The sequence below is a fragment of the Camelus ferus genome, chromosome 20, assembly GCF_009834535.1.
Source record: "Camelus ferus isolate YT-003-E chromosome 20, BCGSAC_Cfer_1.0, whole genome shotgun sequence".
Lineage (NCBI taxonomy): Eukaryota > Metazoa > Chordata > Mammalia > Artiodactyla > Camelidae > Camelus > Camelus ferus.
The window spans coordinates 5526021-5544396 of record NC_045715.1 but is presented as its reverse complement, the minus strand read 5'-3'; the positions used below and the strand labels follow the sequence as shown (position 1 = coordinate 5544396).

General features: G+C 39.5%; 1 long non-coding RNA gene across 2 annotated transcripts; it reads right to left on the bottom strand.

Moving 5' to 3' along the window:
• Positions 1-8623: 8623 nt before the first annotated feature.
• On the bottom strand, positions 8624-17753 carry LOC116658188. Of its 2 annotated transcripts, none has more exons than XR_004313403.1 (3): positions 17190-17753; positions 14941-15772; positions 8624-9042 (listed from the first exon to the last, which is right to left on the bottom strand). It is a non-coding gene; the product is annotated as an uncharacterized LOC116658188 (long non-coding RNA). The 2 variants fall into 2 exon arrangements; XR_004313402.1 differs by lacking the exon at positions 8624-9042 and adding an exon at positions 10898-13414 and having other exon boundaries at positions 17190-17752.
• Between the last annotated feature and the right edge of the window lie 623 nt (positions 17754-18376).

Below are 18376 nucleotides of genomic sequence, written 5' to 3'. Positions count from 1 at the left end.
GTTACTGTATTAACATTGTGTTAACTTTTGAAAACAGTAATGGATAACTTATCATAAGCCACCTTCGTGAGGAAAAGCACAATATAAAGCTATGAAATATATGACAGTACCCATTAGGGGACTTCGGATGAGTCACTGGCCCCACCCCAAGCCCACCCTCCCCTCGGTCTATAAATGCGTGACTCATCTCAGATGATTTCTGAAGTTTCTCCCAGCTCCACTGGACTTCTTTTCTAGAGTTCGAGGCTGTGACTCAAATAAACACTCTTCCATTCTGTCATGCAAAGTTGTGGCTTGGGGAACTCCGGGCGGTTTTTCTCAATCATCTAAAGCAGCGGTGTCCAATGGGACTGACTGTGACGATGACAATGGGCACTGTGCTGCCCAAAACAGCATCCACTGGCCACATGTGGCTATCGAGCATTTGAAGTGTGTCTAGTGTGACTGATGAACCGAATTTTAAATTTTATTTAATTTTAATTAATTTAAATTTAAGAGTCATGTGTGGCCAGAGGCTAGTGCATTGAATGAGGCAGCTCTAAAGGATTGTAATGAAAGTCTCCAAAAGTTTCAAACACAAATTAATTTAGAACCATATACCATGTGCTATAGTTTGTTGGTGGTGCAACTCGGAAGGCAGACAAGCCCTTGAGTGCATTAGGGAGCCAAGACGTTCTACCAGATGAGCACGGGATGCTGGAAAGTTGTATCGGCCGCTGCTATAACTGTCCTGGCAGAGAATGAGTTTCACCACTAAAGAAAAAAAGGTTGTTCTCATTTCCTAATGCTATCAAAGGTCGCTGTAAATGTGTTAGGAGACACTAGCTGGGTGGGAGAGGGCTTAGAAAGATACTGTCCAGCGGGCGCCTAAATTAGCCCTGATGGGTTAACTGATTACAGTGGAATCAAAGCTGCTGACAAAGCAAAGCTTATTCTCTAAATAACACTGATTAAAAATTAAGAGGTCTTTCCAAACATTAATATGATGTCACTCATATGTGGAATCTTAAAAAAATGACACAGAAGAACTTATATACAAAACAGAAAGAGACTCTCAGACATAGAAAACAAACTTCCGGTTACCAAAGGGGAAAGGAGGTGTGGAGGATAACGTGGGAGTTTGGGATTGGCTGATACAAACCACTAAGTACAGAACAGATAAACAAGGGTCCTACTGTGTAGCACAGGGAGCTGTATTCAATGTAACCTGTAGTAACCTGTAATGAAAAAGATTGTGTGTGTGTGTGTGTGTGTGTGTGTGTGTACACATACATATGTATAACTGAATCACTATGCTTAACACCAGAAAATAATACAACATTGCAAGTTTTTTTTAAATATCAAAAAAAAGTCAAAAAAAGTAAAATAAATAAAAGTAGTCTTTCTACAAATTGCTCCTTGGATCACCCCTAGGGACTGAAGCTATGCATATAAAGTGGGAATCTAATTTCAGAAAAATCAGCCTTCTGTTCTTTTAGTAAGTCAAGGTATTAACTAACTAAGGATTTTTCTTTCCCCCTGGTAGAGACATTCCATTCTAACGCCACTGTGGATAAAGGCAAACGCAAGATTGGAGCTACTAAGATGCCACAGGGAGAACGCACCCCTCCCATAGTTTTCTAACTGCAGATGTTGAAAAAACAAGTCAGTGGTCATTAACTCATCATTTTTCATCTGAAGTTGCGAGGACAGTTCATCGAGGCACACCAGTTGACCAGTGTTCAGAGGATAGGAGCTGATTGCAAAATGTCAGCAGGTCATATGGTCGTTGATTGTTCAAACGGTTGGAGAACACTTTTGTCTAAGAGTCACACACCCTAGCCAGTCACCTCCTCACCAAAGGCGCCATTTGTATGAACAACCAAAAAGGATGACTCGGAACTAATGTTGTCGGTAGGGGGAAAACTGTAAAAAGAAATAAGTGCATGTCACAGAGCAGTATAAAAGGCACTGAACTAGGAAACCTGGATTCTGGTCCTGACCACAGCACTGTTTATAAAGTAAAGCTAAGGTATGCAAGCTCTCTGGGCCTCCACTGGCTCGTTTATAAAATGAAGAAAACTTTAGATTTGCTTCCCTTCCTGCATTGTTGTGGAGCTCAAATAAAAAATGATCATCAAAGCATACAAAAGATCACAACATCCTTTACAATGATATGCATTATCCTAAACCCACAGCAATAATTATGGTAAGTATTACAGTGGGACCTGGGAAGCCCAACTCATTTCTATTGAAGTAGGAAGCCTCTCACATAAGTTATATTAATGATTCTCAGTGGAAATATTTATGTAGTAAAAGTGGCCCCCTCAACAGTTTAGAAGTTCCTTAGTAAGTTAAACATTAAATTATCATGTGGCCCAGAATTTCCACTCAAAAGAATTGAGAACAAGTGTTCAAACAAAAACTTGAACAAGGATGTTGAAAGCATCAATAGTCACAATAGCCAAAACTCAGTTAAGCAAAATGGGTATATGCTTACTAAGGAATATTATTCAGCCATAAAAAAGGAATGAAGTGCTGATACTTGCTACAACATTGATGAACCTTGAAAACAATAGGCTGAGTGAAAGAAGCCAGACACCAAAGGCCATATATTATGTGATTCCATCATATGAACTGTTCAGAACAGGGAAACCATTCAGACAGAAAGCAGATTGCTGGTGGCCATGGGCCGAGGGGAAGGCATAGTGGGAAATGATTGCTAATGGGCATGGTTTTCCTTTTGGGTGATGAAAATGTTCTGGAACTAGACAGTGACAATGTTGGTACAATAATGTCAATGTGCTAAATGCCACTGAGTTGTAGGCTTGAAAATGGTCAAAATGGTGATTTCATGTTATGTGTATCATACTGCAATTTAAAATTCTTCTATTAGAAAAAAAGTGAAACTGCTGGTTTGAACATTGATTCGACTTGGAAAAATAAGATTCTCCCATGAGTCAACAGCCATTTCACAGAATAGTGATCTGAGAATCCAGCGGTTCCCTCTCAGTACGCTCCAGAGCTGTAACCAATGTATGAAAAGAGGATGAAGAATTATCCAGACCAGTGGTTCTCAGCCATGACGTCGGGACACACTACAGACAGCCCCCAACTTACCACGATTTGACTTATGATTTTTTTGACTCTACAGTGGTGTGAAAGCAATAAGCATTTGGTAGAAACCACACTTCGAAGTTTGAATTTTGATATTTTCCCAGGCCAGTGACGGGCGGCATGGTCCTCTCTCATAATGCTGGACGGCGGCCCCCAGCCGAACACTACAATCATGAGGATGAACATGGAAACACTCACCACCATCCTGTACCCAGACAGCCACTCCATTTTTCACCTTCAGTACAGTAGTCAATCAATTACATGAGCTATTCAACTCTTTATTATAAGATAGGCTCTATGTTAGATGATTTTGCCCAGTTGTAAGCTATCGTAAGGGCTCTGAGCTGCATCTAAGATACACGAGGCTACACTATGACATTCATTAGGTTGACTGTATTAGATGCATTTTCAGCTGATGATATTTTCAATTTATGATGCGTTCATCAGGATGTAATCCCATCGGAAGTCAAGGAAGACTTATAAATGACTTTCAATTAGTTATATGAAACGGGAGTAAGTACATGTACTAGCTTGGAATTGGGTAGAACCTACAGTCCATCTCATGGGAAAGTCCCAAACTCAAAACTTAGCTACCTACGAGGGAGCGTTCCTCGTGGGAAGAGAGTTTTGGAATCACTGATCCTGGTACTTGGTATGAAACAGCTGCAGTCCTTAAGCGCCTCAGATGGCCCCGGAATCACGTCAGGACAGCTTCCTTAGAGCAGAGAGCATGATGATACCATCACTAAGAAAACTAAACAAGTGCAGTTAGCCATTATCTTTTTTCCAGACAGTTCAAGGATACGTCAACAGATTTAAGACTAAATCTTCCATTCACCCATCGGGAAATTCCACAGTGAGCAGGGCACAGATGCTGTAATGGTCTCCAGCAAAGTTGTCACTGGGCAGCTAAGCCCCAGAGTAACAGCACTTCACAAGGCAGGTGGCCGAGTAAGATGAAACCAAGTCCCCACAGGCAACTCACAGCAAATGAAGAAGTAACTAGAGAACGGGGGAAACAGTGTCAAAGGCGCCAAAAGAACGACTCCAAATTTTCTTCCTTTATCTTAATTTTTCTAGAGAAAATTTTCAGCATGGGGTGACTAGATTCTCAACAGTGTGGGTTCTCTCCCCTAAACTACAATTTGCACTAAATGCTTTACTTTACCATCAACACAAAAGCACGTAAATATATTTGGAAATGCCTTCCCCCTTTTGAATAGTAAACTAAGGGCTCTCCCAAGAAGGGAGTCAACATTTTCATCCTTACCTAGAGCTAAACTGGTACAATTTTCACGTCCACGTTAAAATTCAGAAGTACATTTTAATCCCTCTTCTGACTGCAGGTCTTTTAGATTTGTACATGCCCTGTGACTAGCTTAAGTGCTCTGAAAAAGCTGTTTCACTTCCTGGGCCCTGTGGAGGTCTTTGATCAACATGGAAATACTCAAAGGATCTGAGTGAGACGCAAATCTGTTGTGTAATCTTCTTAAAATTAAAATGCCCCTGCGCGACATTTTCAGCTGAAGGGTCCACACCATACACAGTAAGCACTTTAAACATGCATTGGGGGGGGAGATGGGTTATATGGAAAACCTTGACTTCTCAAGTCATAGAAAAGCCAGATCTGGTGAAAACTTCAGCCGTCCTACAGATTTAAACCGTCGGTCAGAAAAGGGAGACATCTACTGGTGGATAAAATTTTTAAATTAAAATATTATTTACAGAGAGGTATAGCACAATAAATGTATGCGTATGTCTATAAATATGGATGTAAAATACTATAAATATATGCAAATACTATATACGCATTATTTGTATATGATAGTATATTTATGTGTGTCTGTATACTCACACTTACACACACACACTCTAATCACATAAAACAAGCACTTGGCCAAATGCATTCTGTAGATGTTAAAAAGGACACAGTTAAAATCTACTGTCTGAATGCAGAGGCCGTGACCTGCAGGACTAGGACACAGGAGAAAGACACAGGCAAGCACCACGGACTAACGTGACTCAGAGAAAACACATCTCAAAAGCCTCTGTTGATAAATAAGGTTATAGTACAGTTTGTTTCTCCCTAAAATTTTCAATATTGTTTCAATTTAGTGAATTTTGATTTTTCATGTGATTTATTTTACTTCCTACAGAGTAACTACATCTGAGTATTTTTTTTGCTTGTTTACTTCTGACTGGTATTTTTGGTCATTTATAAATTTCATTTTGGTCTCAATCTATTGAAAAGTTATCCTGAATTTTGGTTTATTTAATTTGAAACCAACAACGCTCAGTCGTGTTGTCTACCTAGGGCCGTGTCAGAGGATGTTCCTGTGCCTGCGTTATTGTCTGCTGGACGATCAGTGAAGAAGGAGAGAGACTCGCTTCTCGACACCCCAAGCCCTGTGCCTTCTTACTATCTCTCTCTCTCTTTTCTAAAATGAGAGGAACAAAAAAAAAAAATCCTTTCCCCAATCAGCACTAATCTCTCCAAAGGTCTTTTAATTTCAAAAGTCATAAGTGTTAATTAGCTATTATTAAGTGCCCTCTGTATAAATTAACATGATTGATGAAAAAATTAAGGCTAATGAAAAATGTAGCAATGCATGTATTTTTAAGTGACTATATTAAAAGATGGCGGTCCCTCTGGACGGAAACTAAGGCCCTCTGTTCTGTGTCCTGACTTGATTATTATCTCTCGCTATCTTTCCTCCTACTACTTTCTTTTTCTCTTTTTAGCATGAGAAAAAAAAAATGCTGAATCTTTAACTTTAATTCAGTTATTTTACAATTTTACTTTTTATACTTGGGACACTAAATCACACACCCGATTTAATATAGTCCCGTGAGATTAAAATTGTCCCTACTTTTTAACCCTCCAAATGGAAGTAGAACATCCTCTCCCTTCAGGAAAGATCGAAGTCCATCTCTCGGGCGGGGCTGGGAGGCAGCAGGCGGAGCAGCCCTGCGGGGCGCCCACGCTGTGGAGCTGCAGCTGGACTTCCAGGGCTGATGTCTCACCCGCTTCCCTCCTTTCATTTTCTTACCTTCATCCTTTGGAGTATTTGGGACATAGTTCAAAATTAACAAAAGTTTTCCATCAAAATTAACATGGAACCTACAAACCTACATCTTCAATTGAAAGTTAAATAATGTGTATTCTGCACTGAAGATTACTAGAGATTTCTTTTCTTTTCTTTTCTTTTCTTTTTTTCACAAACCATGTGTTGAATAGTCACAATGAAAACAGTTCTATAATTGAAAAGGTGAAGATCACACTGTGATTTAATTCAAAGCAGGTATCAGGAAGAACATTCAAGAAGAAAAACGTGCTCAAAAGTCGTGAAATAAAATTATCGAAAAGGGCAGAGATACATACTGGGTCATTCAAAACTATCAACAGATTTTTCCCCAACTAACCAAGACATAGATTTTCATTGTCTTCTACAAGTGATTGGAAAGGAAGGCATGGTGTGTATGCATATATTTTTTAAAATCAGACTTTTGCCCAGAATCAAATCTTAACCTTGAGAAGATAAAAATCCCTGTATTTTTGTCCTTATTAAAAATAGTAAAGTGATTGTTTCATGTTCATTTCATAAAAGATGACAGCATTTTGCAAATTTGCCAACATTTGTAAAGGCATCAAAATAAATTTCAGATTTGGACTTCCAAATTTCCTGAAATGTCTTTAAACATCTGAAACATCTTTAAACATCTGAAAAATCTTCAGGATGTCCAAAAGTGGTATGTTGTCACACGTAGGCAATAACCAAGTTAGCCTGCCTGTCTGCCTGTGTTAATGGTTTGGGCAGGCATGTTTTCATCTTTTTTTTTCCATCAGTCTCTCTCCTGGCCTCCCGTATCAGTCTCTCTTTATGAATATTTAAGAAGCCAGTGATGGTGAACACTTGCAGTGCTAGACACCCCCTCCCATCTGATCTTTGGGGCAGTGTTCACTTCAGCAAGGTGCGGTTCAGGATAGCATGACCCGCATCTTCTTCCTCTGTCCCGTGGCGTTTGCGTGTGCTCTTGAAGTTCTGTGCTTCCTGCAAATGGTCATTTCTTGAGCAAAGTGTCCTGACCTGCTTCCAGGGGGACCACTACACTTCTGCTGAAGTGGCTGCATTAATTAGCTCACTGCCTTTTCAGTGGGAGAATGTTCTGCAGCTGAGAACGGCAGTGCATTTATGAGCTGTATTAACATACCGCTTTTAGGGACAAAAGGAAGAGAGAATGCTAAGTAGGGGGAGACAAGATGGGTTCAAAATCATGTTCACAATTACTGAGTGGTCTAGTCGTACCTGAGCTGCAGGGGACACTCAATACTGGAAGGATCTGGTGGTTTCTGCCACCCTCCCCTGCCACGCCAGGAAGAAAGGGGGGCCCCTATTTAAATAAGGGAGCTGTAAAAAAAATTAATTGAATAAAGAGACTTGGAAAAACAAAATAATTTAGTGCTACTTCTGCTTTTATGATTTATGTCTGTAAACCCACAATTATGCACTTATGAAAGCAGATAGGGCCCGATTGATGTAGAATGCACTAAACGCCCTTCTCACCCACACAGAGCCCTGGTAGAATGGGAGCTCCTGAAGGTCTTTTATGGAAAGATTTAGTGAGGGACCCAATTCCATTTTTAAAAAGAATCGCTTATATGTGGAATCTCAAAAAAAAAAAAAAAAAGACACGAATGAACTTATCTGCAAAACAGAAACAGACTCACACACATAGAGCACAAATGCATGGTTACCAGGGGAAAGGGGGAGAGAAGGGAGAAACTGGGAGTTCGAGATTTGCAGACACTAACTACTGTATAGAAAATAGATAAACAACAGGTTTCTACTGTACAGCACAGGGAACTCTATTCAATATCTTGTAGTGACCTGTAAGAAAAAAGAATATGAGAATGAATATATGTATGTACATGTATGACCAAAACATTATGCTGTACATCAGAAATTGATACCATATTGTAAACTGACTATACCTCAATTACACAAAGAAAGCAAAAAGAATAGCTTGGCTATAGAATGACTTGGCATTCAGATCTGAAAAATGCTTCTTGGTGCTCTAAAATGTTTTCATTAACATTTTCTCCCAAAGGGAGTCATAATTAAGTGATCAGTGTTGCCGCTCATTGCTACCACGAAAAAGCGGAAGACAGTCTTCCAAGGTAGAAAGATACAGTTATGCTAAAATTCAATTAAGTCAAGTTAAACGCAAAATCTAGAAAAAAAACTCAGATGGTTTTGAAATATTACATTCCGGTAAATTACTGTGGAGAAAGAACAGGTCATGGAAATCCCAGTTAAGCAAAGACAAGTATTTGTCTCTTAGCACAGTTGGCTGGGGCCCAGACGCAAAGTAGAAAGGACGCTTTCTTTTAAACTTCACGTTGTTAACTGTGCCCTACTTAAATAAGCAGCTATCTAGATGTAGGACTTTTCAGTGAGTTTGCTAAGGGAGGGAACCGTTTGGGGGGAAAAAAAACAGTATTTTGTCAACGTTTAGATATATGAAAGCCATAGCTTGAAGTATATTTTTAAATTTTGTCATTATAAAGGTATTCTGGTGAAGGTAAAGGAATAGAACATATTTTAAAGTGCATTAGCTTGATTTATATTTATATTTATATTCATATATCACAGTAGTCTTCCACAAGGCCCTGCAAATGTTAGAGGCAAGTTGGCCAGGTTCTGACCAAGTCTGAGAAACATTAGATCATGAAATGATCAATCACAGATGTCACTGTGGACACTGCAGAGTGGCCAGGAATGGGGTCACACCAAACATACCTCAGCAGATGCCAGCCACAACGCACCAGAAGTCAATATGAGCTGGGCAACCCCTTCCTCCAAAGCCAAGTGGTCATGGAGCCTCCCCCTCAGACCTCACGCCCCACACGCCACCATGGAGAACAGCAGAGTAGAATCTGAAAGACTGAGAATTGATCCTGAAGAGTCTGAATTAAATCTCTTAAAAAAATTGTCAGAGTGATTAAGTGAGGTTAAGGGTTAAATTGAATTGCACCGAATGTGTTTCTTGCTACCACCATCATTACCAAGTACCAAGTAAGGAAAGTTGCATCAGTGATTGAGAAATAAAAGAATTAAAATTCCTTTGTCCATCCAAATGGTAGTGAGAGTGTGTAAGCCCTCCTACCAATGTAAATAAAGGCAGGTGGCAGGCAGCAGATGAGAGTGATGGGCACGTCTACTAATGCAGCCCCACTATGACAGGAAAGAGGCAGAATACAGTCACACACACTGTCATTGGCCTCCTCTCCTAGGACTTCATTGGGCAACTTCCTTTGCTTTCAAGCACCCAGACATTTGTGCCTTTGGCCAGACATTTATAACGGCCTCTACTTGGTGGATGGCATTGGCACCTGATTTAGAGATGATGATCCTTTAATTTCCCCCATCTTAGTTTGGCATCTCTGCTCTCCTGCATCCAATGTACACGAGAAAAAAGCATTAGCCAAAGCAGCCAATCCATTGAACTTCAAGTTGCATTTTGTTCTTCCTACCATGGGCATATTTTCCCCTCAGGTGACCTGTGTGAACTTAAATTTAGGTGACCCTAAAAGTTCTACAATGCTTAAGCACCACCTCCTAGATTTTTACCCAGAATTGGTAGTCCCATTAATGAATTTGTCAGTTGAGCAGGATAAACTGGGAGTTGATTAATTGGACTAAAGAAATAAATTCTATGAGATTTCTTGCCTCTTATTGTTTTGAACTGGAATACATTATACTATCATCAGCATGATAGGAGTCTCTTAAAAACTGAAAATCTTTAAAATCTGACAGTAAGAAGTAAGGTACCACTGGTTAAAAAGAGTGGGTGGAAAACTCTCTGAATCACAGCAGTTAAGTGGTCCCATTTTCTCTCAACTTAAAAAAAAAAACCAACTATGTTGCAAAACAAATGTCTTTTCAATACAATCTCAAATAGAAGTTTAAGCCTAATTTGCTCATTCAAAGAGCTCCATATATAATAAGCAAATGTGTTGACACAATATTGAGCCCATCTTTTTCTTTTCTTTCTTCCTTTTGCAGCCTGGAAATGTTTAGAAATCTAGTTGGAGTAACAAGCAAACAAACAACTCAAAGCAGTCATCTTCGATTTTAGTACTAAAAACTTAAACTCTGAACTTTAAGCACAAAAGAAATCAAAGTGAATAAAAACAGACCATGTAGTCAGGCTGATTAATAAGCAGTTAGTGCATAATGAGGTAGGAATTGCATGAATTAAACCCCCAAGAAAGTCTAGCATGTATTTTTTTCATTATAAAGTGGGCCCTTAAAACAACAACATATGTGATCATTAAAATGGCTTCTTATTCTGAAAACAGCATCCAAATGAGTTTCGGTATTTGCTTTTTTAAAAACTTGAAAAGACAATGCTAAAGGGTGGTGTGGGAAGAGCTTGCAACTTTGATTTTTGTAATAATGTTCATCCGGTTTTCTTCTAGACCTTTTTCAGAAAGAAATGTTTTAACAAACTGTGACTATATAGAGGGGTGAGATTTGAAGAGGAAAATTTGGAAGAACTAAGAAATCTGGGGATTACATTGTGCTAATGGTACGTATTAAAATCCTAAAGTGTGGAGAATCATAAGAGATCCTAATTAAGTCTTTGCAAATTACAATTTGTCCAGAAGGGGCAAAAAATTAATGTGATTTTATAAAGAGCTTTAAGAAAAAAAACAAGCTGTGAGTAAATAAAAAACAGAACTGCATCTGGAAAATGGAACAATGTAAGAAGGACCAAAAGAGGAAAATGCCGTCAAGAAAATCAATCAAAGCTGACAGGGAGATGTCAGCGGCAGAAAGGAAGACTGAGTTTATAACAAAGGGAATAACCATGTGGAAATAGGAAGAGAAGGAGAAAAATGGTAGTCCATTCATATTTACAAAACAAGCTTTATTTTTATAATGAAAATAGTATTCACATTTTGCTGAGTTTTTACTAATTTTAGTAGGTTTTTCTAAAAAGAATGTTATTATTAACTGGAACTTAAATTTAACATGGTGATGCATCATGCTGCTTTATTAAGCAAGAGAAACATCAGCTGCACAAGCAATGTAACTAAAACAAGGAATTTTAAAGGTAAATTATTACCACCTCCCTTGGTGCAGCAATTTATGACTTAGACCAAAATATATAAATAGTGCCCTGTACATCACTGCTAAATCTTCCATCAGCCCATGCTTAGCTTGCTTATTCACCTCTTCCATAGCCCCAAAGCGTGAACAGGCTCACATGCAGTAGTAGAGAGGATATGTACCGCCTACTGTTCAGATTTCTAGAATGTAAGGCATTTACATAGCTGGACATGTAACCCTCCTAACTTGCTGTCTGTGTCATGAAATATCAACAGTAAAGCTTCATTCTCAGTTACAGGTTTTGAGTAGATTAGCGTGCGAACTCTTCTAGGAGTCTCACATCTAAACAATTCTCAAAAAAAAAAAAAAAACAACAGAACATACATTCTTTTCAAGTGCACGTGGAACATTCTCTAGGATAGACCACAAACTTGGACACAAAACAAGCCCCAACACATTTAAGAGGATAGAAATTATTTCAAGCATCTTTTCTGACCACAATGGCATGAAACTAGAAATCAACCACAGAAAGAAAAACAAGAAGAAACAAAAAAAGACTTTATGAAGATCAAAAAACATGCTACTAAAAAACCAATAGGCCAATGATAAAATCAAAGAGGAAATTAAACTGTTTTCTGTCAATTACACCTCATAGTGAATGAGCTTATCACATCTTTTTCTAAAAGTGAGCTGGGCTTTAGAGGGAGGAGAGAACCTGAGGATAATGGACAGCCATCAAAGAAGACCAGAAAGAAGAAATTGAAACTGGCTAAAACAACAACAAAAGGTCTTTCAATTTTATGGGGACCATAAAAATGTTCCATGACTCCCTAAATGTAGCTTTCTAAGGAACCACAATTCCTCTACTCACCACCATTTAGTCTTCATTGTAAATGCTCAAGTTATGTGAGTTGTATTATAAAGGTTTGCATTATTTATAATTTTTTCATTTATTATTGTACTCGTCTGTTTTACATTTTATTAATACTTTTGTTTTGCACACACCTAATGGTCCAATGTGGAGATTTTTGAAGGTAAGTGTAAGACAGAAGAAGATTCTAAGCCTAGGTCCACGGACAATTCTGATAATGCCAATGGTAGAGAATTGCAATCTTCTCAGTCATTTTCATTGCTCAAGGGCAAGAGACACTAAGAAGCCAATTTACACTGGTTTATCAGTGGGTTTTGCATAGGTTGGTAATGCAGGCTGTTCGAATCCATTGCGCTTTGTTGGTGGCAAACATGTTCAAATGCAGCACTCGCTCCAGCAAAACTGGACACAGTTAATCACAAATCACAGCTGTTTGACAAGCAAAGATGACAATTATTTTTTATGGCCGTTAGGAATCTCAAAGTAAAGTAAAACTTTGGGGTTTTTTAGGGGAAAAAAAAGGTGCGTTCAGTGAAAAGTCTCGAGAAGCTAGTTATTCAGCAGTAAAACTTACTGCCTTAAAAAAGAAAAGTCACACCAAGGTGAAAACAAACCAGTGACAAGGTTCCACTCTTAAATAATATGGAAAGTTGTTGTCTTAATGACAGGTCCCATGAAGCTGAAGAGGTTCTGTACAGAAAACTGAAAAAATAAGAAATTCTCTATCCAGGTCAATGAGTCAACCTACGTCTCCAATAAATGTCATTCTGTAGCTTTTGTGAGAATTGTAGATGACAGTGAAATTCCAGAAAATGTTTTCTACTGTGAAGGGCTGTCCCAAATAAGCAATGGCCAAGATATATTCAATGTTTGGTCTTCCTACCTGGTAACAAACAGTCTCTTTTGGAAGAGTGATGTTGGCACGATACTAAGGATGCCCATCAACGGTTGGCTCTGTGACAGACTTCGCCTGTCTTGCATAAAAAGAAAGTCCTAACATTATTATTACGGAGTCCAAGTCCATACTGCTCACCACAGGACAGACCAATATATCAAGAGACAAGTTGCTGGGGCAAGGAATACTGACTTTATTCCAAAAGCCAGCAGACCAAGAAGATAGTGGACTAATGTCCCAAAGAGCCATCTTGCCTGGTTTGGATGCTAGTTTCTTTTATACAACAAAGACAGGGAGATGAAAAAGGCAAAGTAAAAAGGTGATATGTTGTTGCAAATATTTCCTGGTTCCAGCCAGACTCTGGAGGGGATGTGTTAATTTCTTCTTTCCTGCAGTCAATCACAGATGGGTCCTCGTTAGGATGTTTCCTGTGAGCTAAACACAGATATTTTAGCTTAACACTCAGGCATGGGAGTCAGGGTTCCCAGAGACAGGCCACTATGTCTACTTTAAACTATAAGCAACATACCTTTAGGGATTAACTTGTAGCGAAAGCAACAGAATACAAAGGTTAAAGTAAAAGAAACAGATCCAATATGGAGTCAGATTTGTTATCCCTGTTACGTGATCATAGCACACTTTCTTCACAGATGGGGGTGGTGTTAAAAGTATTAGCGATTAAGTGAAGGAAGTTCTGGACAATACAGACTTTGTTAACTATGAAACAAAGATCAGATGATCACTCAAGAATGTTTTGAAAACTGTTTGAGAACTTGGACAAAAAAACATGTAAGTTTCTGCTGCATCCTGAAACATGGTGACTTAAAGAGAACGCATTCTGGACAGAGTGTTGGAGCTGAGAGATAAACACCAGGAGAACTTCAAGGAAAGAACAGGTCATATTTTGCTGAGGGTTTTGCAGATGATGACTGACTACAGAAATCAACCTATCAAGCAGTTTTTTTTTTTTAATCACATGAACTAGTTGAACAAATCTTTGAAAAGCCCTGGGGAAAATATTTTGGCTTCAAGTAATAAGATTCTTGGATTTTAAAAGAAACTGAACCTTTGGGGAAATCATGCTGCAAAGAGGAATCTTGAAATATTTCTGCTGCTACTTTGGCTTGAGAATGAAGAAGGAAGTCAGTAAGTCTCAAGCCTTACTGAAATCTCTCTAGAAGGACTGTGGAATAAAACTGAAAAATATCTTCTTTCCTTCTCAATACAAGTGTGTGTCTGGATAAGGGACCCATCTCCAAGTCTCTTGCTCAGCTGAGAACCCGACTTTGAGAGAAAAGGAAGAATTTGTAAATTGCAAGATTGTATTATCAAGATGAGATTTATCGATACCTCCCTAGACCAGTTCTCTATTTCTGTAAAAGGAAATTATGCTGTCTTTCAGAAGAAAAAATTTTCTTTAGTTTTCAGCTTCTTACATGTGTGAGCAAGATTTTTATTCTTCATAAATATTAAGAGCAAAAATATAAATCATCTCATTTCAATGGAAAATGAAATCCATGTGTGTTTATCTCAAGCTCAACCCACAACTGAGTATTTGCACAGCCAAAAACAAACACAGGCTTGACATCAAATAGATGCATTTTATTCTGTACTGCTAGTTCCAAAAATAAAAAATTTTCAGAACGTATGAAGTTCTGAAAGAGATCAACACATGCGTATAATAACTTGTAATGTCTAGACCTGTGTTTGAACCTGATCACGTTACTTATTTTAAAACTGTTTTTCAAAGTCCAGTATGAAATGGTGTCTGTGGCCATGTTTGTATCTATTTGGCTTTGGCTGTGATTTTAGAGGATTTACTATTTAACATTCTCAATAAATGTTTATGTTGTAAATAACATTACTTCTAATCAACGTATAATCTTTAGTTAAATAAAATATACCAAGTTTACCATTGAGAAAATTCGTTTCCATTTTGGTTCATGCCAGCTGTTACTTACCTCAAGAAAGCAGGTTTGGAGCCATGTGTGATTTTTATTGGGTTTTACATAATTTCTAGTCCTGAAATGATGAGTTAATATTGAAACAAGGGTAATCCAGGGCCATTTGGTCCATAAATATTCCTTTTGCTTTTATTAATGAAGATAATTCATCCAAAAAGCCCACACACATGGCTTTTAATCATGTAAATTAGTAAAGGATTAACGCCTTTGGTATATGTCCACCACCCTTTGGTGAAAGATAGCTTCAGCTGTGGTACCTGGACCTAACAAGACATTTTCATATATTCAGCAAACATTTCCTGGGCACCTGATCTGCAGCTGATACTGTGTCAAGCATCCTTAGTGCTCTGTGCCTCACTTGTACGGACTCCAAATTAGTCCAGTGAGTCTCCAACTGCAACTTTGGCTGGAGAATTGGGTGGTTGATGCTTATTTGCGAAGGTGAGGTGAGAGAAATTCTGAAAATCCCCTCAGTTCCCTTAAAAACTTGTTTAAATTTCACTTGGATTGGCTCCAACAGCATAAGCTAAGTGCAGTTCCAATAATACTCTGCTCCAGATGTAAGAGTTCTTCCCAGTCTCCCAAGGTTACATTGCCTTCCTCCAAAATAGTTTATTCCCCAACCACCCTCTCTCACTACTTCTTGTGTTCAGTAAAAGCTGGACTTGTAACTCTCCTTAGGACGAAAAAAGTCTGGTGTTCACTTGATCCTTCACTTATTGCCGATGGTCCCCAATATTTTGATGAATTCTTCACCTTCATTCAATTTACAAAAGCCACCAGAAACCACAAATGGAAGAAAGAGGAGCGAAGAATATCAACTTGGCATCTTGATAAAGGACAAACCAAGAATAAATCAGTAAGTCCCTGTTGATAGAAATTTAAAGCACAAAATTTTATTTTCTTTTTAATCTGTTGCTATAAAGTGTTAGCCATCTTCGGAAACAGAGTGAATCTGTCAGTTTTGTGTTGACTGCCACATTCCCCGTTACAGACACCTCTCCCATCTGTCCCGAAGCAATGATAAATTTCCCTTTTTAAGCTTTTGATGATAAAAATCTCATCTGAAGCCTCATAAATGATCCTTTATTATCTATATTAATAATGAATAAATGTCTTTTGAATACCCCTGATCTTTTGCATTAATAGCACCAGATGTATTATAGATAACCTTTTGATTTAACAGCACAAACTCTGAAACAATATTAAACACTAAAAAACTGATCTTCCTGGAGTCACTGAGGTCAGAATTTTAAACATTTCCTTCCCTTCTATGTGTCCATTAAGTGAGACTAACACCTATCAGTATTTATTTTTTCAGCGTGCGTGTGTGCAAGAGAGAGAGAGAGAGAGTCTTAGAAACTGAGCTCATAAATTTTTATTTTCTGCAGCCTTTGGTTTTTCACACATTCCATACTTCTTCTCCAACTTTTTTCTCGTGTGAGCTAAAGAACTCAACGAGGACAGAATTTAAAGAGTCCCTCTATCTTTCTGCTTCATTTCTAGACTTCTTTTTTTAAATAAAATTCATCTCTTCTTACTGCATTTCCATTTGGAAAAATGGTTGGAAAGATTCTGGCATGTATTACCAAAGCAATGAAAGGATCTTAAGGAAAAGCTTAGCTATTTCTTCTTCCAGTTTTTTGCTCATCACTGATTACTCTCTTTTTGCTGAATGCTTTCTTCTCCCCATCACAGGTTTGTGCAGATGAAGGCATGTCAGAGGCCACAGAGCCGTGAATGGCCAGGGCACAGAGTTAATCAGGGCAGAGCCGAAAAAATAACCCAGATTCCAGGCTCAAGTCGACTTCCTTGACCACATTCCAGGTTCACTCTCTTCCACATGCTTCAATTCTTGGCCTTGGAGCTGGCCTGCTGGTGGGTGAGCCAACCTGGGACCCAGTCCTGTCCAGCGGAGAGCCCAGGACCTGGCCCTGCAGCCCAGTCCACTAGCACTAACCTCAAGAACCCCAGGGTCCCACAGCCAGAGACCCTGGGACCCTGCTCTGCCCACTGGTGGGCCAGCACTAGATCAAGACCTGGTATCACTCACCAGTGGGCAGACATCAGCCCCAGCACAACCACAACTCTGCAGCCTCCCATTCCAGGACCCAGCCCACACACCAGCAGGCCAGTACCAGCGCTGGGGTCCCCTGGGTCCAAGCCCCGCCCACTGGCAGGTCGATACCAGCTCCAAGGCACTTCAGACCCCTCAGCCAGCCGCCCCAGGATCCAGCCCCACTCACCAGTGGGCCAACAGCAGCTTTGGGACACCCCGGACCCTGCAGCCAGCTGTGTCAGGACATGCCTAAAGAGAGAGAAATGAAAGCAACCCAGGCCCTGCCCCCAAGACCTCTGTGTGAGGTCTGCACTGGTAACAGAAGAAACTGGAAAATGAGACATCTGTGGATATTTAGAAGTTTTTATCAACACGATATCTATTTGTCCTTCCCAATAGCATCTCGATTTCTTTTTGAGAAATTCCTTCTTCCCTGTCATATGACATCTTGGCAGGACAATCAGTTCAGATACTCGACTTGCATCATGGAAGTTGGCTGGACAAACCCTTCCTCTCCAACACTTCATACTTGGGGGATGATTTGGTAGATACTCTTTTAATGATGCTGGCTCTTCAGAGAGGAGCAGAGCAAAAGAAGAGGAAGTCACCGGGTACCAATGGGAGCATCCTGCTGCTTGACTTCCCGCTATGAGCCTAGTTCTATGGTTTCAGCTTCCTAACCCTTCGAAGTTGCCTCCCCCTTCCCATTGTCAGCCCCACTTCTCCAGCTTTCCTGTTACTGTTGTGATCTTCTGACCGCCTTCTACTCTATGGCCTTTGCTTAAATTCGCCAGGGTCAAGCTCTGCTTTGGGTCTCCAACAAATTCTCTATGATACAGTCTTGTATACTGTGTGTCCTTGAAGTTGATTTTTTCTGTATAAAAAAATAGTAGGAGACAAGAGATCAGTTATTCTTGGAACATAAACCCTATCTGAGTAAACTTGATATACAGTAGCTTGGTTGAAAATGGGAAACCATCTCACTGTGGCCAAATGACGTCCAAACCCCTAAGCCTGGGGCAGCATCTTGGGTAGGCCTGCATGAAGCATGATGGACAGATGGGGAAGATAAGAAGCCAAGGCTGAGAGAGATCTTTGTGGTAGAGCAGAAGGTGACCAAGAGCACTGATACACTTAAGAGGCCACTAGCATGTGTAGGTCCAATGTCTGAAGCCTGATGCATAGTTTTATTCCTAATTCTGTAAGTGATCAATACCAAAACATCTAATTAGTGATTCAGCACAAAACAAGTACAAAGCCAATCAAGAAGCTACCCAGATGTGGGAGCAATTAATCCACAGGTGGGAAACCCCAGTTTGGGGGGAGGGAGTGGGAACTTGGAGAAAGAGACTGTTAAGAACCGTTGAGGATTTC